Source organism: Mustela lutreola, chromosome 11 (genome assembly GCF_030435805.1).
Source record: "Mustela lutreola isolate mMusLut2 chromosome 11, mMusLut2.pri, whole genome shotgun sequence".
In the NCBI taxonomy this organism is placed as follows: Eukaryota; Metazoa; Chordata; class Mammalia; order Carnivora; family Mustelidae; genus Mustela; species Mustela lutreola.
In genome coordinates this window covers 57,509,046-57,526,148 of record NC_081300.1, presented here as the reverse complement: position 1 = coordinate 57,526,148, position 17,103 = coordinate 57,509,046, and positions in this window count along the sequence as shown.

Here is a 17,103-nt window from a genome sequence, read left to right as displayed (position 1 = left end):
ATTTGACAGACAGAGATCACAAGTAGGCAGAGAGGCAGGCAGAGAGAGAGGAAGAGGAAGCAGGATCCCCGCTGAGCATAGAGCCCAAGGTGGGGCTTGATCACAGGGCCCTGGGATCGTGACCAGAGCTGAAAGCAGAGGCTTTAACCCACTGAGCCACCCAGGTGCCCCCCTCTTCTTTTTTTTAACTCTTCTAGCAACTTTCAAATATACACCACAGTACTGTTAACTATAGTTTCCATGCTGTACATAACCACCATGACTTATATATCTTCTAACTGGAAGTTTCTACTCTTTGACCCTGTTCACCCATTTCACCTATGCGTACCTCCCCACCTCTGGCAACCACCAATCTATTTTTTGTATCTTTGACTTCGCTTTTTTTAGGTTCCACATAAATATGAGATCACAGAGTATTTGTCTTTCTATGACTTATTTCACGTAGTATGACATCATCAAGCTCCATCCTTGTTGTTACAAATGGCAGGATTTTCTTCTTTTCAAAGGCTGAATTGTGTGTATGTAACAAATTTCTTATCCATCCATCCATCCATTGATGTACACCTTGCTTGTTTCCATGTCTTGACTATTGTAAACGATGCCTCAGTGAACATAGGGCATATACATCTTTTTGGGCTAGTGCTTTTCTTTTTTGGGGTAAAGTCCCAGAGTGGAATTGCTAGACCAGATTGTAGTGCCATTTTCAGTGTTTTGAGGAACCTCCATACTGTTTTCCACAGTGGCCACACCCATTTACATTCCCACCAAGAGAAGGACACCTGTTACTTGTTAACCGTAGCACTTTAATACTCCCAACACAGTGGACAACATGAGCATCATATTCACCCCAGTTCCTTTGTCCTCAAGTGCCACAGCTATTGTGGGACTGGGTCCAAGTGGATGGTGCGCAGAGTGGGGCTTGCACGGTAGGTGACGAGCCTCAGGCTTGGGAACCCCAGTCTTTAAAGGGGCTGCAAACCAACATCCCCAATGTTGGCCAGGAGGGAGTCATTGTCTCTATTATACTGGTCAGCAGTTAAATCTTCCCTCTGTCTTGAAGGGAGCCAGGATTTCATTCTTCCAAGGTCATTTGCTATACAAACATCCTGAAAAGATCGTTGGGAACAAAAGTTGTCAGTGCCCTTGCTTATAAGATATGTAGAAGCATAAGAGACCCATGGACAGTTATCTCCCAACAAAAATTAGATAAAAAGTAAATATTTTTTCCAAATGATAAAATAAACCATACTTCACAAATTTAAAAGAGCTGATAAGTGTTCTAAACAAAATCTTAAAACTTAGTATTTTTATTATTGAATTGCCCAAATCATGTCTGTAATTTTTTTTACTACATGTGTTGGCTGCGTGCATTTGATTATATTAAATGATTTTGTAATATCTTTTACAGTGAGACTTGAAATGCAGTCTTTCCTCTAGCATGGTGGATTTGAATTTTTAACTTTTTGTTACTGATGGTTGGAACACGTAAAACTCATGTGACTTCATATCCAGACATATTCTCTGTTCATAGTTCTGCCCTAGATTTTTGTCCTACAAACATAGGACTTCTGATCAACAGCATTTTCATTCAAAGAGAAAACAAAATGTATCATGTGTTTATAATGGTTTATACTTCACTACTTAAAAAAAGAGATTTACCCATTTATTTTGGGGGACGGTAGGGGAGGAGCAGATGGAGAGGGACAGAGAATCCCAAACAGACTCCCCACTAAGCACAGAGTGGGGCTTGATCCCACCACCAAGAGCTCATGACCTCAATCCAAATCAAGAATTGGTCGCTTAACCGACTGGACCACCCAGGTGCCCCATCTACACTTCACTACTAAGTGCATCCTTTACTGGAAAGAGTTTCACTTTGCTTGGGCACTGATGAGGACTAAATTTTCTACTTACAATTTTGTGCTCTGATTACTTGAAGGACACTCCTTGGGTGCCTTCTGACTACACCTGCCATTTCCTCTCCAGTGTCCATGTATATTTGGTGCCAGCTAGTAGGACATGTTCTAATTGCAATATGACTTCTGAATCATTGTGTCACAACCCACGTTGGTTGGCACAGTGGTCAGAATAATTCCTACTTGGAATTATTAGCAGTAATTTGATTGTACATATAAGTAACTGCGAGCAACACAGTATATCCCATTAAACCTAAACTAAAATATATGCCCAGTTCAATGTTCCCATAGGCAAGGCCACTCAAATGCCCTGATAGGAGAGAAGGCTTGGGCAGAGGCAGCAACCTTAACAAATTGCACTAAAGTTAATTTTCCTCTAAACTTTACAGACACATGGTTATGAGAACACAATGCTGGGACCCCTCCTGCAAACAAAGGGTCCTGAAGCTTCAGCTTCATTCCTTATGATAAATCTGCAGCTGTGTAAGTCCCAACTCCATACTTATATATTAACCAAAATCAAAATAATCTTTTCCTCCTCGTTACTCAATTAGGATGAATAAATGTCTCAAATACGAATGTATAAAATATACTTACACTTGAAAAAGAACATCTGTTTCATATTTGGGGATTCTGTGTAAGAATTTGTTGACAAGAGGGGCGCCTGGGTGGCTCAGTGGGTTAAGCCTCTGCCTTTGGCTCAGGTCATGATCTCAGGGTCCTGGAATCGAGCCCCGCATCGGGCTTTCTGCTTGGCAGGGAGCCTGCCTCTCTGCCTACTTGTGATCTCTGTCAAATAAATAAATAAAATCTTTTGAAAAAAAGAATTTGTTGACAAGAAAGGGTTTAAAATTTAATGTGGGAATAATTGATAGAGTCAGCCCTTGAGGAAATGGGAAACTGAGCGCTGCTGCCCCTTTCTTCAGAGAGGGGTTTGGTAGATGGTGACAAATGCTTTTGCAAGAATAGGGAAGAAAAGCATGTCAAGGAAGCTCAGGGTCTCTCAGCCATCATTATGTTTTTACCTCTGTGAAGTCCAAGGCCAGATGAGAACTTCAGAAGCCCTAAGCTCTGAAGAGTGTGTCTGTGCCGTCCACCAGGGCCTTCCCTGTATGTACTGCCAAAGACAAAGCAGAAGAAATGTAATATAAATTTAAGAAAGGTGTTAGGGGTTGAAATGTGTGCTCCAAAATGTTGTGTTGAAATCCCAACTTCCAGTACCCCAGAATGTAACCTTATTTGAAAATAGGGTTGTTGCAGATGTAATTAGTTGAATTAAGATAAGGTCATACTGGCATAGGGTGGGATCTGATCCCACATGGCTGGTGTCTTCATACCAAAAAGAGAAGAGGCACAGACACAAGAGGGGGGATGTCACGTGATGACAGAAGCAGAGATCCAAGAGCTAAAGCTGCAAACCAAGGAAGAGCAAAGATTGCTGGCAAGGCACCAAAAGCTGGGAGATGCAGAGAAGGATTCCCCCCGCTTCAGGTTTCAGAGTGGGCTTGGCCCCGCCTGATTTCTCACTTCTCATCTCCAGAACTGGGAGAGAATATATTTCAATTTTTCTAAACCACCCAGTTTGTAGTCTTTTGCTGCAGGAGCCCTAGCAAACCAGAGTTGACCCTTGAACAATGTGGGGGTAGGGGTGCCGATGCCCTTCCCAGGCAGTTGAAAATCCAGGTACCAAAAATCCTTTTGACTCCCCCAGGAGTCACTCTTAACTACTGCTAGGTCACTCTTGACTGGAAGACTTACTGAGAACATAAGAAGTTGATTAACATATACTTTGCAATGTTATATGTATTACCTATTGTTTTCTTATGATAAAATAAGCTATGAAAAGGAAACGTTATTAAGAAAATCATAAGGAAGAGAGGATGTATTTACAGTACTGAACTGTATCAGAAAAAACCCATGTTATACCTGCAATATGTATATGTGTGTATGTTCAGTTTTAACCTATGTTGTTCAAAGGTTACCTGTTATACAAAGGGCCAAGGAATTCTGATTTTTTTGGTTATGATTCATTATTTCAATGCCTGTTTGTTTCTTTTAGAAAGTATGAAATTCTTTCTTAAAATTCTCTTCCTTGGCCATCTTTTTGGGTATCTTTGGTTTCCTGATGCTCTAGGTACAAACTTGGTCTGCCCTTTGTGTTAGCCAGAACTGAAGTTCTTTTCTCTGCCTTCGTAAGATTTTCCGTGATGGACTGTTGTCATCCAAAACACTAGTCCATGCTCTGCTCTTTGGACTCAGTTCTTGGGTAGAGCCACTTACCGCGTTGGAATCATGGGAAGCAATCTGGCTGAACCCCTGCCTGGCCCTAGATGACAGCAGTGCCCTCAAGACCAGGAAGCCTGTGCTGGCGGACACAGTAGGTCCAGGGTAGGAGACTGATGGTAGTAAGTCGAGGTAAGTTCACAGCCAAGGCAATTTGTTGAGGATCGGTGTCTGGCCCCACCCCATACTTGATTGCCTACCACCTCTCTACCGTTTTGACAAATGCTTATTGGACATTTTCTCAGTGTTATATCAAGGGCTATGCAAATGCAGCTGGAAGACAAGTCCCCTCATGACCTCTTCCAACTCACGTCCTTTTCATGCCGAGATCCAGTGTTTCCTCTAGAAAGAACTTTTAGAATTGGAGAAGACTGTCTAAATCTTTCATTGGCCAGAATGAGGTCAGATGCTTTGAAGCCAGTTGCTGGCCAAGGTAATGGGTCTGTCTTCAAGGGTTACTTCTGATCCTGGGGCTATGGTCAGTCTTCATGACTTAGTGGGTGAGGTCTGGGCATTCGAGTGAACTCAGCACTTGACTGGCAAAGAAGCAGGTGGGAATGGATGTTGGGTAGGTATCCAATGGTTTCTGCTGTAAGTGTCAGCAGATAACAGCTTACTGGCTGCTCTCCTTCCATGCTTAGGAGCCCATCTGTCTATGACTCCAACCCCAGCCAGCTGGTCCTAGTAAGAAGACCCCGCCTGCATGACTGTCCCATCTTTCTTCTGCTCTGGCTTCCACTCTGCCAATCCTAGGTTTCTGGCTGACACAGCCCTACTGGTCAGGTGAGGAAAAGCAAAAAACAGTCTGAGCTGGATAATACAGCCTAGACAAAGATAGAGAGATGCCAATGCTTCCACATGCTCTGGGACCAATGAGGGGTCAGGAATTTTGGAAGAAGAGACACACCATCAGAGCAAATTAATGAACTCATTTATTCAGCATGCTTAAATCGATCGCCTGCTATGTGCTAGGCCCTGAGGGTCTAATCCTGGACAAGAGGACACAGTCTTGGTGCTGGACATTCCCAGGGCCACTCTCCAACATCCTCCCTCAGTTCTGAGCCCAGGAGGTGACCTGTCTTGGCTGCCAGGACAGGCTTCTCCCACTCTGGCTCCCAGCTGGATTCGGCCCATTAGAGGCAACAGTAGGAGATGAGGAGTGCTCATATAGTGAGGGTGAGGTTTGATTCTTCAAGTTGCGTCCTGCTGGACTACTGCAGGTCAACCACATCTCTCTTAATGACATGCCATCTGCTCAGTTTATTACACTTTATCAGTGAGTTAATTTCTCCCGCACGAAAATTTCCAGGTGAAATTTTTAGATCCTGTCCTTCATTTGAACTGAATACTTTTATCTGCATGAAATGGCTCAAGGGGAGGAACAGGCTTGTCTCCATTTTATCACTTAATAATATAACATATTATTGCAATTTATGTTGATTAATAAAGTGATCTTTAGAATATGTGTGTGTGCGGGTGGTGTCGATAAGATGGGGAATCGAATCATCCTGGTGGTCACTTCTATAACATGGTCTACATCAAAATCTTGCACTCTTGAGTTGTCAAAAAAAATTATACATGCATGTCTACATATGATGCTTAAAAAAAAGTAGGTACTTTCAAAGGCAACCATCTTTCTTTCAGTCTAGATGTTTTAAATGTGAGCTTCTTTCTTCAACGGAAATGAATAGGGATGATATTCAAGTTGGTGGTCTAATGCTGGTCACTCCACCTAGGGAGTTTACTGAATTGGGATCATTCCTTTAATAATCAGAAATTCTGCAATGGTCTGTTGTTTTTCATGGATTAACGGCTTTTCTTTCTTTTTTTTTTTTTTTCTTTCTTTTTTTTTTTTTTTTTTTTAAAGATTTTATTATTTATTTGACAGAGAGAAATCACAAGTAGATGGAGAGGCAGGCAGAGAGAGAGAGAGAGGGAAGCAGGCTCCCCGCTGAGCAGGGAGCCCGATGTGGGACTCGATCTCAGGACTCTGAGATCATGACCTGAGCCGAAGGCAGCGGCTTAACCCACTGAGCCACCCAGGCGCCCTCTTTCTTTTTTTTTTTTTAAAAAAAAAGATTTTACTTATTTATTTGTGTGTGAGAGAGAGAGAGCGAGCATGCAGGAATAGGGAGAGGGGCAGAGGGAGAGGGAGAAGCAGACTCCTCGCTGAGCAGGGAGCCCGACATGGGGCTGGATCTGGGGCTTCACCTGGGGACTCCAGGATCATGACCTGAGCCAAAGGCAGATGCTTAACCCACTGAGCTATGCAGGCGCCCCTTTGTCTTTTCTTTTTGAAAGAATGAGATGTAGGTGATGGGTCCACCTTCTGTTTCTTCTTCCCAGTGTCTCCTGCCTCCTTGCTATATAAATGAGCTGAACGTGGCCTTCGTGTATCCGCCCCTATGTGGTTTATTTCTTCACACCAGGCAGAGACCCTTTAGCTCAAAATCTTGATAAGGCCAAGTAAATTTTTGTATATCCAGTTGATTTAAACATAGGCTCCATAAGCAGATTTTTAGCCATTTCGAGCCTGCCTGCTTTGTACAGCCTGAGAAAGTATGCCTGATTTCTGCTAACCATGAATCGGGTAAACTGGGGCTATGAAGACCCCAAGCTACTTTTCAAAGTGATCTGATCCTAGGGCTTTCTGTCCAGAGACATCAACTTTCATGGAAAGCCCTTCTCTGAACCTCTTCTCTGATTGCCTGGGTGTTCCCCTGTTGACCTGGGGTCCCTGGTACAGAAGCTTCTAGACAGTCTCCTGCCCTCAGGGACCCCCCACATGCGATCCCATCAAAGGGGTGCCTGATGAAGCTTGTGTGTCTTACTGTCCCTTTCTAGCCATGTCATTTTCTTTGCTCGCCTCTGAAATCCCTCAAACCTCCATACTACTCTATTAAAAAATTACCCTGAATTATTTTATTTTTGTGTGTGTGTGGAAGTCAAGTATCTACTCAGAACAGTACATGTAACATCACAAAATTCAGAAAGTGGGAACCACAGGGTGGCTCCGAAATGTCTATGTAGATGGCCTTAGTGATGATAGGAAAGGTGATGGCCACATTCTGGTTTTGGCATAATATGCGGAAGGCTGAATATGGATTTCAAATGGAAGGAGAGGAAGCAGCTTTAAGGAAGCCGAGTTCAGCTCAAAGCTTGGATGGTACCTAGAAATTGTTTCTTGCTTAAAATTCATGCAGAAACTCAGTAGTAACATTTCTGGTTCTCACAATTCTGGAAAATCACAGGGAAATTTTTGCTTTGTTTTTTAAAAAAGATTTATTTATTTATTTCAGAGAGAGAGGGGGAGGAGGGCAGAGGGAAAAGGAGAGCAGTAGGGAACCCCCCACCTGCTGCGGGCCTCAGTCTCGGACGCTGAGATCATGACCTGAGCCAAAAACAAGAGTTGGATGCTCAACCTACTAAGCCACCCAGGTGCCCCCGATTTTGGCTTTAGAGGAGTAATTGCCTTTATCAAGAAGTATTTGATGTAGGAATCTACTCAGATCATCACAAATCAAAAGTTGGAGTTTGTTTTCTTATATCCTCCTCCCAATGGGAAATATAACCAGGTGCCAGGCTGAGCTATATTTAGGAATATTGGAAGGGGAGACACAGGGCATCAAGGGCTGAATCATGTCCCTCTCCAGATCCCACAAATTCATATGTTGAAGTCCTGACCCCCAGTATCTCAGAATGTCACTGTGTTTGGAGAGGAGGCCTTTCAAGAGGTGATTAAAGTAAAATAGTGTCATATGGGCAGGTCCTAACCTGATATGACCACTGTCCTCATAAGAAGAGATTAGGACCCAGACACAGAGAGGTAAGACCATGGGAGGACACAGGGAAGAGAAAGCCACCTACATACAGGCCACCAGAGAAGTCTCAGGAGGAACCAGTCCTGCCAATACCTTGCTTGAGGACTTCCAGCTCCAGAATGGTGAGATATGGGTGTGTGTGGTTAAGCCCCCCAGTCTCTGGGACTTTGCTATGGCAGCCCTAGCAAACTCACATACGGATGTCACCAGATGATGAGTCCTCTTCTCAGCTCTTCTCAGCTCCATTGCCCCATTTATCTACATCTACAGATGGCTTTCTTGCAAGTGGTGCAGATCCGGTAAAGATGGTCTTGCCAGCCTTGATTCTAGATGATGGCTCTGAGCTCCAGCCTCAAATCATCTGCAGTCTCTGGGAGGGAGAACCCGACTGACCTCCTTGGGTCAAATGTCCATCCTGGTCTAACATGAACTATGGTTGTTGGGAGAGGAGAGTCACGTGTGCCAGCATGGAAACCTGGTCCTTCCAGTCCGCAGCAGATTGTCTGCTCCGAGTGACCCTCAGGTACAGAGGTTGGGCTGAGGCAGGTGTCCCAAGGACTGAACTACTGACCCCAAGCAAATCTTAGAGATGAAAGTAGAACTCTCGACAAAACCCAGCTCTCAGACAAAACCCGCACAATATGGTCCATTGGGGTGGATCAAATATCTTGTATCTTCTTCCTCTAAACTGCCATTCAAAGTGGGCAGTGACATGTAATGAAGGGAGGACATGGCTCCAGCAGCTTCTTCCAAAATATATAAGAAGTCCATGAGGATTTTAATCATGAGCAGGGAAAGAGCAGGACTGAGTCTCTCTCTCAATCTCTCTCACTCACTCTCTCTCACGCACACAAAAATGCGCGCGCGCGCACACACACACACACACACACACACACACACTCATGCACTCCTCAGTTGTCTTTTTGTGATTTTCCTCCCCTCTTTAATACTGTTATTTTATTTTAAAATGGGGGCAGAGTGGAAACGAAACGTCTGGTGTGCGTTCTTGTGTGTCCTGTGAGAGCAGATGGAGACCCTACATCTAAATCAAGATAGTTCTGGGACCCTGGGAAATTTGAGCTAAGCAAGCTTACGCGCCTTTTCACAAAAACAGAAAATTAGAAAATGTCAAGATAGCAATGAATGTACAAGGTTTCAGATTTTGCTTTAGCAAAAACAGGGAATTGATTTTTAGGCTCTGGGCATGGCACAGAGAGAAATGCACGGGGGGCCCCGGGACTGAAGGGGAGCAGGAGACTCCAGGCCCATCAGGTCTTTCTCTCACCTTTCATCTGTGCCTCTCAGGGGTGTCAGCTCCATCGGTTATCTCTCGTGATCCTCCTCCGCTTCCCAGTTGTAAAAAGAGGAAAACGCTGTTATCTGCAGCCCCTGGAAAGAAAGAATATAAACTCCATCTCTTTTTCTTTTGTCAGACTCCTAGGGAAGGCCTCTGGCAGTCCTGGCTGGGGTCCGAGCTCCACCTTTGGACCAGCCAAGATCGTCAGAGAACAAGACAGCTTGATGCGATCAGGTTCACAGGCAGGGGAGGCCAGTTCCAGAAAGGGCAGACGGTGGTGGAGCTAACGTGGGCTGTGAGCTGGGGAGACAAAATTATAACTGTCTGCTTCCACGAACAGGCAAAAGAGGGGAGAAGATTTATAATCATACCATATCCCTTTGGGATATTTGAACACCATTTTTTTTTCCCCACTGAGGAAGCACATTGTCTATCCACACTCTGAGATAGAAGCCATGGTGGGCTTGTTGTGGATCTGCCCCTGTTCTTTTATATTCATTCAGTGGGACCAGTTTTTCTCCATACCGGGATGAAAACTCAGGACGCTTGATGGCTTTCAGGTCACTCTCAAGTGATACAAATTGTCTCAATACAGAAATGAGGATTTCCAGTCTCTGGCCATTTTCCAAGCTCGAAGTTAATTTGATTGAGGTGTCTCTTCACTATCAGGTGGGAGGCCTGTCACCGAGGAACATCCAAGGTTCTATTTTTTCCCAAACCCCGTCCATTTGCTAACCATGACTTCCAGCACCTGTAGGTTTGGGGGTTACCTGGGGACAATGGCGAGGCGAGAAGGAATGGTCTGTGTTATGCTGAGACTGCCGTGAGCTGGCTTCTTGCTCTCTGCTGCTGGCAGATTCTGTCTCCCGAGCCTTGGTGTGGAAGCCTCAGCGGCCTTCCTCCAGCCACCCACCCAAGCAGGTACCTCCTGTTTGCAGTTAGGGAATGATGATTTTCTCCTGGCCCATTGTTTGTGTTTTGCCTGGAGTTAAACCTGCCCCTCCTTGCCCCTCCAGGGGGGCTCACCTGGACAAGACCTGGCCAGCAATGGCTTTCTCATAGGGGGAAGCATTCATGTCCATTTGCTATAGCATCTTGGGCTGCGGCCCTCCCACACAACCGCCGTCCCTCCCCTGAGCCATTGGCATCTCTCATTCTTTCCACTTCCCAAGTGGGAATCCGAGACCCATTTCTGGAGCCACCGCTGCCTGGAACACCAACCTGCTCTCCACGGGGTCCCCTTCATGCCCCTCTCTGCAGTCTGAGTTGAGACCAAGAGTCCTCCACTTCTCTCCCAGGGGCTGGGACTTCAAGCCCACCCACAGTATTCTCTAGAAGTCCCCTGGACGAATCCCCCCAGTCTCTCCACATTCTGGCCTTTGATGCAGGTCAGCCCCCAGGTCCTCACGACTTCCTTTAAAAGTTAACATCCTTTTTTGGAAGCTCAGTTTGGCCTTTGATCTTCCTGGTGTCAGGTTCTCAGTCAAAAGTTGCATTTGTATACTCTTTTATACATGAAAAAATGCCCCTCTTCTTTATTTCAATTTTAAGTGAACAAAGGAATAAATGAGTAAGTGAGTGAATGAATTAAGTAAGTAAGTAAGTAAGAGATTCATTCTTGAAAGCTGTTTTTTGTTTGGAAAGTTTGAAAATGCAGCCATTTCATTGTTGTCCCTGCGTCTGTTCCTAAATGTTACACATGTGAGGGGTTACATGGAGCTCTGCTTCAGCGTTAACACTGGAAATGATAATACTTTTCACTTATATAGCCTTTTAGAGTTGGAAAAAAGGGTGCTTCCAAATTGCTTGTTTCTGCATGCAATTGTTCAGAATTAGGAGACATAATAGAGCCATTAGAATACATGAATAATGTATTCTTTTGTGTCCACCTCAAGCCCGTAAATGAGAAAGTACATAAACAATTTTAAAAGTTTGGAAGATTGGCACCTCAATCAAGATGACCATTTTTTGAAAAAAAAAAAAAAAAAAAAAAGGATTTTTTTTACTTTTAAGTAATCTCTATACCCAACATGGGGCTCGAACTCACAACTCCGAGATCAAGAGGAACATGCTCCAATGACTAAGCCAGCCAGGCACCCGGAGACTATAGTTTTTTGTATGTTTCCAATATTCTTCTGGGTTTACTCGTTAATGATCATACTGTTAAAAAAAATTGGATTTTTCTTGTTTTTCCTGGAGGCATTCAAATTTGAAGGTTAAAGTCAATGATGCAGTATTTTAATAACCGAGTATGTTCGATGGTATTAATGGTATGCTGGGGCTGCGCTCCAAGAGATGCTGGCTCTCAGGGAGGGTCTCAACCAAGCGAGGCTGTCCCACGCAGGCTGCTGTCGTGGAGGTCCGGAGCTGGGCCACTCTGTTAGGTGGACAATACACATTTTACTGCCTTTAATCACATTCCCGAAGTCCAAAATCACAGCTTCTCACTGGAACGGGCAGTCATTTTATTTGAAACAATGTTTCTCTCTCTCTTTTTTTTTTCTTTAAAGATTTTGTTTATTTATTTGACAGAGAGAGACACAGCCAGAGAGGGAACACAAGCAAGGGAAGTGGGAGAGGGAGAAGCGAGCTTCCCGCTGAGCAGGGAGCAAGCTGGATGTGGGGCTTGATCCCAGGACCCTGGGATCATGACCTGAGCTGAAGGCAGACGCTTAATGACTGAGACACCCAGACACCCCTGGAATAATGTCTTCTTAACGGTGGAGCTGTGGCTTTCTGCCACAAAAAAATGCCAATTAAAAAAAGAAAAGAATCTCCCCTTCCCTTCCTCTCTTTTCCATCTTCCTCCTCCTCTTCCTTCTCCTTTCCTACCCTCTGTCTCTCTCTTTCTATTTTGTTCTTTATGTAAACTACCCATTCCAACTTTAGTCCAACTGAAGGTGGGTGTCTTAGCATTGGCTGGTGACTGAGCCTGTATTTTTTTCCCCACGGGTGGTGAGGAACCGAGGTCCCCCTCCTCTTCCAATGGTCCTTCCTACTGGTGCCTGGGCAGGACGCACAGAAAGTCCCCTGCAGTCCCACCCACACAGCCACCCGTGGCCCCTCACCACAGAAAGTCACGAGCTTCTTTGAGGAAGTAGGTTAACCTTGGCCTTTTTCTCCTGATGACTTCTTCAATTTCTTAGCTCGGACTACATATGTAAGCCATACAGTGCAAGACAATGGGTTTCTCTAGCAGTAATATGGGGCCTATAAAGACTCTTAGTTCTGGGAGCCAGGGGTCCCGGGGCTGCCCCGTCTTCTTTCGCCCGAGTCATGACAGATGCCACTGTGGCTATGACCTCCTTCTTCTGTGCCTAGGCACGCTCAAGGAAGCCTGACTTTACAGCAGCATCTTTTCTTTAAGGGCTGCCACACCTGTGAATCGGACCTGGATCTTCCCATCTGATGTTGTTTCATCATCCAATCAGCTTATTAGTTTATGCAACAAACAAGTGCAACTGAGTAGGTCGACCTGATGATCCCATGTTAGCTGATGAAGGGAGATCCAGAAAAGGCTTCCTGCCTTTAAAGAACTCACGATGCAGTAGAAAGAGGTGTCCCTTCTGTATCTGCCTACTACCCTAAGGACTCAGTGCCTCAAATGCCTCTGGAGTCCCTTCAAATCCTCCTGATCCCACAAGGTGTCCTAGCTACCCTGTAGCCACCGGCACGGTACGGGCTCTGAACAGCTTTGTGAAGGGGCGACCTGACAGTGTCTTGCATCTTGACGGGTTCATGTCAACAGCCCCTCACTTCCTATAGCAGGTCGCTCCATGAGCATCTGGAACATTCAGGTGCTAACCCCAGGGGAGCACCCTTGGCCAATGAGTGAAAGGAGCTTCTTCCTTTCATGGCTTGGCCAAGGTAGAAATCCAGAAGCAATGCCACATCTTGGAAGAGAGTGCCCCGATCAGCACTACCACCAAGAGCAGAAGATGTAGGGGTCTGAGCTCCAGCATATCCTGTTCCATCCCCTGTTTGCTTCCTGCGCAATCCAGCGGTGTCACGGAGGATGGAAGTGGGTTACCTCAAATTAAACAAATGGCAGCCGAAAGCAGTGACTCTAATAAATGAACAAATACCTTTATTGGAGCTGATTAACCCCTTTTTTTGGCACTTGGCATGCAGTTATTGATCTGGCAAGTGTATTTTTCTCAAAGAAGAATGAAGAACAGTTGACTTTCATAAGGAAGCTCACTGGTACTTTCCTGAGCCCCCCCATTCTTTGTTGTCCAATGTTGTTGGGACATTGATTATCTTGACATTCCACAAACCACCATGCTGGTTCACTTTGTTGGTGATATGGTGCTAATTGTTCCTAGTGGGTATAAGCCAGAAGAACCCTTCACACCTTTGTAAAATAAGGTGTAGCTGACAGTTAGAGATTCGTGCCATCAAGATGCAAGAATCCACCACTTTGGTAAAGATTTTAGGGATCTAATGGTTTGAGGAAAGTAGGGAAGTCCCCTCTAAGGAAAAGGGGAAGTGGTTGCCCCTTGCATCCTCAACCAGGACAACCCCCCCAAACCAAAAAACCAAAAAGAAACCCCCAAACTAAAAAGACAAGGTGCTTGGTGACACTCTTTGGATTTTAGAGACATAGCACATAGCACACTTGGGAATATGATTGTGACCCATTTATTATATGACTCAGAAGGCTACTGGTTTCAAGTGGGGCTCAGAGCAGGCAGAGCTCTGCAGAAGGTCCAGGCTAGCCATCCACCAGGCCATTTTCCTGGCAGGTCTGATGCTATTAGAGGGATCCGTGGAAGGTAAGGAGGCTGGATGGTAAGTTCTTCCACTTCTTCTTCTTCTTTTTTTTTTTTTTTTAAGACTTGACAAAGAGAATGAGAGTACAGCCAGGAGCTGGAGGGAGAAGCAGGCTCCCCACTGAGCAGGGAACCTGATGCAGGGCTCCATCCCAGGACCCTGGGATCATGACCCGAGTCTAAGGCAGACGCTTAACCGACTGCGTCACCCAGGCATCCCAAGTACTTCTATGTCTGAAATGATGTCATTATGCAGCAGAGAACCACTGGCCATTTGCAAATCAATTCCTGGTGTGCTACTGGTTCCTAGTGGAGACTGACTTGCTTGCTAACCAGATGTTCCAAGTGCCTGGATGACCAGAGCTGACCAGCATGAACTGGTATGATCAGATCTACCATGTTATGAGCTTAGGAGGTAATGTACATTCGAGATCAGTCCTGGCAGGCTCAGAAGGCCCAAGTCTTATGTAAGCTGGTGGTCCAGTATCTCAAGCTAACCATCTCAAACAATAATGCCCAATAATCCCCAACTGAAACCTGTAACTTAACAGGGGTGGGGTGAGGTGGGAAGAAGGGTTTCCATCATTAGCTGGCAGAGGAAGAAAAAATTCAGGTCTGGCTGATAGAAGGATTTTTCTTTTTTAAAGATTTTATTTATTTATTCGACAGAGACAGAGTGAGAGTGAACACAAGCAGGGGGAGTGGGAGAGGGAGAAGCAGGCTTCCTGCTGAGGGCCTGATGTGGGCCTGGATTCCAGGACCCTGGAATCATGACCCGAGCCGAAGGCAGACCCTTAATGACTGAGCCACCCAGGTGCCCCTGGTAGATGGGTTATTATGATACTTTGCTGCAGGTCTGTTCGGGAGTGACCTTCAGGATAAGTGGTGAAGAAATCCCACCAGTGGGCAGCGGTGCAAGTGACACTCTTCTTTGCTCACAGGTGTGGAGATGTCATCAGAGGGATGGGTACGCATGGAGTCCCGGGCAGTGACAAACGGCTTGTTGACTGGGAGCCAGACAGCAACAAGATTTGGACTTCAAGGTATACAGCTGTACTAAAAGACAGTAGAGACACTGTATCCTTGCACAGACAGGGTATAAGGACCAGGGAGGCCTATGATCTATCCACTTAGAGATGAGATCCAGAGTTCAGTCTATACACAGTCCTGTGTCATAACCTTCTGTCAGCAGGAAATACGGCTGCCTGAAACCTGCTGTCGGGGTAACAGATTGCTGCTGCTGAAAAGTTGTTGTGTCTGCCTTAAGTGACCTTTCCTCCGGTAGGGTGGAAATTGACTTGGGATTTCATAGGGCTTAGAGAAGAGGTTTCATAAACCCCTTTGTGTCCTCTTACAAATAAGTCTTTATTCAGTATTTATAGGTGTTTAGGGACACCTGCGTGGCTCAGTCAGTTAAGTGTCTGCTTTCCATTCAGGTCATGATCCTAGGGTCCTGGAATCGGGTCCCGTGTTAGGCTCCTTACTCAGCAGAGAGTCTGCTTCTCTCTTTGCCTGCTTTTCCCTCTGCCTGCCGCTCCCCCTGCTTGGGCTCTCTCTCTGACAAATAAGTAAATAAGTAAGTAAATAATTAAATAAATAAAATCCTTAGAAGTGTTTAAATAATAAAAAATTTATATGTGTTTATATGTCTGTTTTGAGACATGGTTTCAGTGGACTCTAGCAGCAATGTTCACCCACCTCAACCGTTTTTGGCGGCTACCATCATTTACTACCAACCAGCCAAGGGTCCTGAGTGACCATGTTAGCTTAGGAAGTTTGCCACGCAAATAACTGGGCAAGGGTTAGGGTCTAGGGCTTGATATGGCCGAAGAGAGAGATGATGGAGTTGTCAGAGACACTTGATGAATCCAAAGTATCCAGAAAACTGGGCTCATTAAAATTAGCCAAGATCTACACAAATGCCCAATTTATTATTATAAAATAAGAATAATTAAAACAGCATAGTACTGGTATATGGTTAGACAAACAATGAAGACAGAAAACAGATCCTGGAAACATGCATCTCAGCCTTTGATTAATGACCCAGGTGCATCATAGGACAGGGTGTTTTCCAACACCAGACCTAGGAGAGTTGGACTTCCACATGGCCATGAAGTGAAATTAGACCCCACCTCACACCCTCCCTCAAAACAAACTCCGGGTAAATCAGGGACTCAAACGGTAGGACAAAAACCACATGCAGCTTTCCAAGTTCACGTGGGAGAAAATCTTCATGATCTTGGAGCAGAAAGATTTCTTGTGCAAAACACAAAGAACTCTATGTATACAGAAAAAGACTGATACTCTGACAATAGGAAAAATGAAGGATTTCTGTACTTTGGGAATGTCTAAAGACCTATTGTAAATGAGTAAGAAAAAGACAGACAACCCGTCAGAAAAATGGACAAAAGACTTAAATATCTTACCAAGAGGTGTTGCAAATGTCAATGATCTCATGAAAAGAAGTTCAACCCCCTTAATCGGTGAAATGCGAATTAAAGCCACACACCCTTCAGGCGGGCAAGAGTGAACTACTGCTGTGCCCTCCTCTGTCATAAATTGATATACATATGTCTCTTTTTCTGGCCACTTGATTCTGTTCCAGAGACCCTCCGTTTTACCTGCCGAGGGAATAATCTGTTTTCTGTCAGATGGGGGAGAGGAGTTTCCACAGTATAGAATTACGAAGGGGGTTAGGATTTTTTTTTTTTTAAATTAAGCGTATAACCAATTGTCCCTTTGCAGGTTTCTTTGCTTTATATCATGTTGCTTCTCAGCTTCCTTTGCTGCTGGCTTAAGATTCAATTTCCTTGGGTTTCCCGAGTAATCTATCACTCTTCCATCTGATGCTCACGACCAAATTTTGTTGTCTGTTTTTCATCCTTGAGGGATTATTACTTAAAAAAAAAAAACAACAAAGAAAAACCCTAAGCCTTTCTTATCATCTTAGTGGGATTTCAGGAGGAAGAGAATGCCTCTCTCTCTCTCTCTGTACACACACACACACACACACA